General features: G+C 36.8%; 1 protein-coding gene across 2 annotated transcripts in view; it reads left to right on the forward strand.

Annotated features, from left to right (window-relative positions):
- The first annotated feature begins 520 nt into the window (after positions 1 to 520).
- Positions 521 to 7865, forward strand: part of LOC111961440 (apoptosis inducing factor BLCAP) — a 14293-nt gene continuing 6948 nt past the window's right edge. Inside the window, exon 1 of one of the 2 annotated variants that reach the window (XR_011480190.1) lies at positions 521 to 836. The gene's annotated coding sequence lies outside the window, so the exon portion shown is untranslated. Of the gene's footprint in view, positions 841 to 7865 lie in introns of both variants that reach the window. The other variant, XM_023983712.2, reaches the window with a different exon arrangement.

The raw sequence follows: 7865 nt of genomic DNA on the forward strand, positions 1-7865 counted from the left end.
AGGAGTATTTCTGTCTATAATAAAGCCCTTTTTTGTGGAGGAAAAACTCAGTCTGATTGGCTGGGCCTGGCTCCCCCGTGAGTGGGCCTATCCCTCCCAGGCCAGGCTGCGCCCCTGCCCACTCATGTGAAATCCATAGATTAGGGCCTAATGGATTCATTTCAATTGACTGTTTTCCTTATATGAACTGTAACTCAGTAAAATGTTTTAAATTGTTGCATTTATATTTTTGTTCAGTATATTTCTTAGGGTCCTGCAATAGAAATGCTAAAACTACCAGACTGGGTCGTCACTAGTCAACACAGCCACAAAGTCAGATTCCACAAGTACAAAATCAAAATTGGCTTTACTTAATTTAGGGTTAGGTTTAAAATCAAAATGTAAGAAGATAAATTGCTGAAATGTGCGGTGTTTCGCCATAATTATGAATTTGTGGCTGTGTTATCTAGTGACAACCGCTGGTGGCTACGCAGTCGTCTAGGGGTCAGTGCTATCTGGGATCCTTGAGACGTCCCTAAATCCTAATGCTTCGAAAACACCGACAGTGTTTGGCATTTTGGAACACCAGAATTACATTAATTTCCACTGAAACGTTGCGTTGCAGATGCATTGTGTTCGGTGTGAATGTTGAACTTTTGTTGCATACATATCCAGGTGATGCCGCTTACTATTTGCGTAAAACACTGTCGGTGTGTTCGAAGCGTAACCATTTTAAACTGCAATGGGGGGTGTATGGAAGTCCCAAGTATCCATCATAGTACGGACCGTCGTCTACTCTTAAGGCAACAGCAATGGAGTCGAGTAGTGTGCTCGAGCAAGAATGAACCTGGAAATTGGCAGGTCTAGTTTTATTCTTTAAAGCGTTTATGCAAATAGTTAGCTAGCTATTAACACTAACTTGTATGTATGATTCAATGTGAAATATTATTTTAACTTGGTATGCAAGCAAGTAGCTAGTATCTCACTAGCCAGCCAGCTAATTATTAACAAGCAAACGTAACGTTGACTACTTGTTTTATTGTTGAAGCCAACGTTAGCTAGCTATCACGTTGACGTTACTGGCTGTAGCTAACTAGTTAGTCAACCAAATCAATCCCACCATAGTTAACCGGCCTTGAATGCGAAAAATACAATTTGTTGTCCTGGATCTTAGCTAACCAACATATCTGCTTTAGCTAACTGCTAGTAGTAGCTATGTTAGCCACTTCGGCCCTACGTATTAGCAGACTAGCGTAGCTATTTTTGCATTTGCAGAGACATTTTACTAGCTAGTTATTTAATAAGATAATTGTGTGCATGTGATCCTTTGTTTCTATTAACTAACAAGCAAATACACTGATTCAGAGCTTGATTAGCCATGTTGCCATGTTAAGGGGACCAAGTGAATCTATGGTTCTGGTAGGCTGGACATTTAAATTAACGCATTTTTTTAGATTTAAAAACTCGTTAATTGCATCCGCCGTGGAGTCCAGTTAAATAATATTACCATATGTCCCAGCTGCCTTATTTTAGGGCATGTTTCACCCTGCCAGCTCCTATTAGTTATATAGCACCGTGGCACCAACGTCCCGAGTGTTCTATTCCTAGCCTATTGTTCTGCGTCATAAAGCCTGTTTTGCTATTGCTGGCAATGAGCCCACGTTAACTTCGTAGATTTACCTCAAGTAATCTCTTACTGCTACTTGGTGTGGTAACGTTAGCTCACTTTTCGCCTGGGTACACTTTGTGCTGTAATGTATGATAACGTTTGGCTGGCGCATAGCTTTCTGGTCATGGTTAACCATTTTTTTTTTCAGAAAAGGGTGGGAACCTAAACAAAACACGTCGTGTCCTCTTTTTCAAGATGTGTCCGATTATAAAACAGCTAGAAGACATTTTTAAATTAAGTATTTTTTATTTTCGATATAATGTAGCCTAGTGGTTAAAGCATTGGACTTGTAACCATTCGATCATCGAATCCCCGAGCTGATAAGGTAAAAATCTGTCGTTCTGCCCCTGAACAAGGCTGACTTGCCTAGTTAACTGACTTGCCTTCTTAACTGACTTGCCTAGTTAAAGATAAATAAAAATGGCTGCTGGGTAATTTGGTATGTCAATCTGTTCCTTCTAATTGAGCGAATGCTGCACAGCTTCAATGAGTTGCAAACCAAATGGATAGGTTTATTTTATTAACAAATATCAACAAACAAGTGGAATAGTCACATGCAAACAAGCATACATACAAACTATTTACATTGCCATTAATCCTAAACAAACGAATCATATTTATTAATAATACAAGTTTTAATTGCCTTTTTGTTTTTCATTTTAGTTAAAGTAGTGCCATATTGTTTTGAACTCATTTATAATGTGAAAAAGTTAGGTTTGGAATTAGACCATTTGTGAATATGAAATTTACCAAGTATTATTAGCAGTTGAATTAAATATACTACATCTTTATCTGTCAGAATTTTTTAAATAAATCATATCAAAACCATTAAATAGTACTGTGGGCCCTATTTTTTTTGTAACAAAATTCTGTATGTCAATCCCAAAAATTCTACTCTGAACACAGGCAAAAAACAAATGCGAAATGGTCTCCTCCATTCCACAGAAATCACATTTATAGTCCATATTCAGCTTGAATCTTTCCAAACGCATGTTTCACAGGATAAATTCTATGTAACATCTTAGTGAAACTTCCTTTACCCTGTTACTGATACAATATTTGTTTATTTTCCATGCTTTCCCCCATTGTATATCACCATAGATATTTGACCAAAATAATCTTGCTGAGGGAATTGTAGTATCACAAACAATATTCCTAATCTGTTTATTACTACATTTATCTTTGATGTTAATATTACCAATGAATATATTTTCATGTAAGTATATGTTACTTACATCAACCACAGAGGAATTTAAAAGAGATACAACCTCCTTGTAATTGCATCAAAAACAATTGCATATTCTTTCGGGGTTATTGGAATTTTAAACTTATCAAGAAATTCCCCATATGAGAGTAGATATCCATCCTCATTCGGTAACTGACCAACCAAAATAATTGTATTCTCAAACCAATTATGAAAAAAAAGAGACTTATTTTTAAATTGTTTGTCTTTGTTGTTCCATATAAAGTATCTGTGAGGGGAAAAATTGTTTATACGCTAACATCCAAGCTAAAATTGCCTGCTTATGGAATTTGGCCAACTTTACTGGGATTTTATCAACATCAAAATTACATCGAAGCAAAAATTCTAAACCAACAACAAGAGTCAAATAAATACTTAGGGAATGCATTCCAAATACTGTTCTGGATCTTAACATACTTTAGAATCCAATTTATTTTTAAAGTATTATTTAGACTATTGAAATCTAAAACCTCAAGACCTCCTTGTTCTTGGCTATTAGTGAGAATATATTTTCGTAGATAGTGAGGCTTGTTCCTCCAAATAAAATTATAAAGAATCTTATCTAAGTACTTTACAATTTTAGGGGATAATTCAAGTGATAACGAGACATAAACTGATCTGGATAACCCTTCAGCTTTGGACAATAAAACCTGATCGTATAACAAAATATCTCAACAACCAGAGGTTCAATTTCTTCTTTGTTTTCTCAATAATGGGGTTAAAGTTTAATTCACTCCTTTGTTTTTCATCCTTGCATATAACAATTCCAAGATAAGTAACCTTATCTTTAATTGGGATACCATATACTTCCTGTAAAACACCATCCTTGAGTGGAAATGAGACTGACTTATTGATATTCATTTTCAAACCCGAAACTAAGGAAAAGTCTTCAATACAGGAAACTGCTTTAGAAACCTCATTCCTGTCTCTTAAAAATATGGTGGTATCATCAGCCAGTTGACATAGTTTAAATTCATTGCCAAGTGCTGAAACACCTTAAATTCCCTTTCTTGATATGAAGAGCCATAATTTGTGTAACCAATAAAAATGGACTAATTGGGCAGCCCTGCCTAATGCCATAGCCAATATCAAATCTTCAGGATGTCCCCTGAGCAAAGAGCTAGTACAACCACTATATAAAGTTTGGACGGCTTTTTTTAAAATCACCAAACCCCCAAAAATGTATTGCTTTGAACATAAACTCATGTTCTACAGTGTCAAAAGCTTCATAAAAATCAACAAACATAAAAAAAACTATCATCAAGGATGAGGTCATTATAGTCAATCATATTTAAGATCAACCTGATGTTATTACTAATGTGTCGACCATAAATAAAACCAGATTGTTCTTCATCAATTATATGATGCAAGCCTTGTTTCAACTTCTTAGCAAATACAAGGGCAAATAATTTCCCATCATTATTAAACAGGCTAATGGGTCTCCAGTTGTCTATATAAAGAGTATCCTTATTAGGTTTGGGAATCAAAGTAATTACACCTTGCTTTAAGGAAGCCGGTAACTCCCCCTTTTCTATTGATTCTTGAAACATAGCAAGAATGAAAGGAATCAATTGATCATTGAATGCTTTATAAAACTCTTATTAAACCATCATTTCCAGGGGACCTATTGTCCTTAAGGCTTTTAATACAGTCATTTATCTCAATTTCAGATAACTCCTCACAAAAATCCCTGAAATGATTATCTATCTTAGCAATGTTTGCTACATTGTCTAAATAAAGATCCATTGGAAGTTGACTGGGCTGATGTATACATATTCTGATCAAACTGGGCAACATGCTGAGAGATTTCTTTTGGATTTTCATTGGGAATATTATTAATCATTAATTTACATATGGAAGTCTTCACCTGCCCTTTTTTCTAAATTAAATACATATTTAGTATTTTTCTCTCCCTCTTCCTTCCATCTTCGTCTTGATCTTACAAACGCTCCCGGGCCTTTCCCTCGTTGATACAGTCTAACTGCATTTGCAATGATGATAGCTCCAGTAATTCCTTATTAGTTAGTTCAGTTTTTTTTGGTACAATCCATTATTCCCTTTATTATGTCATATTCTTTCTCTCTCTTGGCACGAGAAATTTCTTTCCCCATTGAAATAGCCAAAAGCCTTATATCAAATTTCATTAGCTCCCAGTAACTTCCAAACGTATTCATAACACAGGCACAATTCCAGTATTTATCAATAAATCCTGCTACTTCATTCTTAAATACTTCATTCTCTAGTAAAGTCTTGTTCATTTTCCAGTAACCTTTACTAACTTTTTTTTGAAGACAAACCATGCATATTTATCTTTATTGAGATCCCTTTGTGGTCTGTTAAAATTGATGGTTCAATDGAGACTGTATCAACCTTGTCAGCCATATCTTCAGATATCAGCCAGAAATAAATACGGGATTGTATAGATACATATTTGGTACTCCGTGTAAACATAATCTTATCTGGGTTCTTATGTCTCCAAATATCTACAACACCTAACCGTAGACATATATTCCTTATCTCACAAACAGAATTGCTATCATTAGGAGGCCATCTAGATTATCATGTAATACTGTATTACTCTCCACCCCATATTACTTTGGCCAATGGAAATGTAGATGTAATTTCACTTATTTTCCTCTCAATGTCTCTAAATAAAATAGTTACTTGACTTTTTATTGGAAGCATAAGTATTTACAACAATGAATTGAATGTGGTTGACATCTATACCAATAGTATAATCCATCTCCCTGTATTACCTGCTTCATGACTCAATATATGACCCTTAAAGTTGCCTTTTAAAATAGCCACACCTGCTGACCGAATAATACCAAATATCATTCCTGCATTGACACTTCCAAAACGTATTATCTGTGGAACAGGCATGAGTTTCTTGAATTAAATAAAAGTCGGCACTCCTACCCTTACAATACAAAAATAAAGATTTCCTTTTCAAAATATTACGGATTCCCCTGGCATTAATAGAAAAAACAGAAATGGACATTTACTATCACAGTGACTATATGAAGAATATTATTAAACTTGTATACGTTCACATGAATCGGGTTCTCACAAAAAAGTTCTTAATAGTTGCAAATAAAAACAGTCCTTTGCACCACACAAGTGGTTGACCTAAATTATATATATATTTTTATACGATTGCAAATAATATTGTACAATAGCTTGATGGCTATTCGTTTTACCAATCTAACATTAAGTGTCAGTGCGAATTTCCCTGCCATAAAAAAATATATACAGTGGGGAGAACAAGTATTTGATACACTGCCGATTTTGCAGGTTTTCCTACTTACAAAGCATGTAGAGGTCTGTAATTTTTATCATAGGTACACTTCAACTGTGAGAGACGGAATCTAAAACAAAAATCCAGAAAATCACATTGTATGATTTTTAAATAATTAATTTGCATTTTATTGCATGACATAAGTATTTGATCACCTACCAACCAGTAAGAATTCCGGCTCTCACAGACCTGTTACCTGTTAGTTTTTCTTTAAGAAGCCTCCTGTTCTCCACTCATTACCTGTATTAACTGCACCTGTTTGAACTCGTTACCTGTATAAAGACACCTGTCCACACACAATCAAACAGATTCCAACCTCTCCACAATGGCCAAGACCAGAGAGCTGTGTTAGGACATCAGGGATAAAATTGAGACCTGCACAAGGCTGGGATGGGCTACAGGACAATAGGCAAGCAGCTTGGTGAGAAGGAAACAACTGTTGGCGCAATTATTAGAAAATGGAAGAAGTTCAAGATGACGGTCAATCACCCTCGGTCTGGGGCTCCATGCAAGATTCACCTCGTGGGGCATCAATGATCTGAGGAAGGTGAGGGATCAGCCCAGAACTACACGGCAAGACCTGGTCAATGACCTTGAAGAGAGCTGGGACCACAGTCTCAAAGAACACCATTTAGTAACACACTACGCCGTCATGGATTAAAATCCTGCAGCGCACGCAAGGTCCCCCTGCTTAAGCCAGTGCATGTCCAGGCCTGTCTGAAGTTTGCCAATGACCATCTGGATGATCCAGAGGAGGAATGGGAGAAGTCATGTGGTCTGAATGAGACAAAAATAGAGCTTTTTGGTCTAACTCACTCGCCGTGTTTGGAGGAAGAAGAAGTATGAGTACAACCCCAAGAAACCATCCCAACCGTGAAGCATGGAGGTGGAAACTCATTCTTTGGGGATGCTTTTCTGCAAAGGGGACAGGACGACTGCACCGTATTGAGGGGAGGATGGATGGGGCCATGTATCGCGAGATCTTGGCCAACAACCTCCTTCCCTCAGTAAGAGCATTGAAGATGGGTCGTGGGCTGGGTCTTCCAGCATGACAACGACACGAAGCCACACAGCCATGGCAACTAAGGAGTGGCTCCGTAAGAAAGCATCTCAAGGTCCTGGAGTGGCCTAGCCAGTCTCCAGACCTGAACCCAATAGAAAATCTTTGGAGGAGCTGAAAGCCGTATGTGCCAGCGACAGCCCCGAAACCTGAAGGATCTGGAGAAGATCTGTAGGGAGGAGTGGGCCAAAATCCCTGCTGCAGTGTGTGCAAACCTAGTCAAGAACTACAGGAAACGGTATGATCTCTGTAATTGCAAACAAAGGTTTTCTGTACCAAATATTAAGTTCTGCTTTTCTCTGATGTATCAAATACTTATGTCATGCAATAAAATGCAAATTAATTACTTAAAAATCATACAATGTGATTTTTGGATTTTTTGTTTTAGATTCCGTCTCTCACAGTTGAAGTGTACCTATGATAAAAATTACAGACCTCTACATGCTTTGTAAGTAGGAAAACCTGCAAAATCGGCAGTGTATCAAAATACTTGTTCTCCCCACTGTATATAAAAAAGTTTGGCTCACACAAACAATGCTCTTTCCTCAATAAATATGAAGTTTTATCAGATGCAAATAAAACTCAGTCCTGCACAACTCACTTGGATAAATCCAGC

This window comes from Salvelinus sp. IW2-2015, linkage group LG1 (genome assembly GCF_002910315.2).
Source record: "Salvelinus sp. IW2-2015 linkage group LG1, ASM291031v2, whole genome shotgun sequence".
NCBI lineage: Eukaryota > Metazoa > Chordata > Actinopteri > Salmoniformes > Salmonidae > Salvelinus > Salvelinus sp. IW2-2015.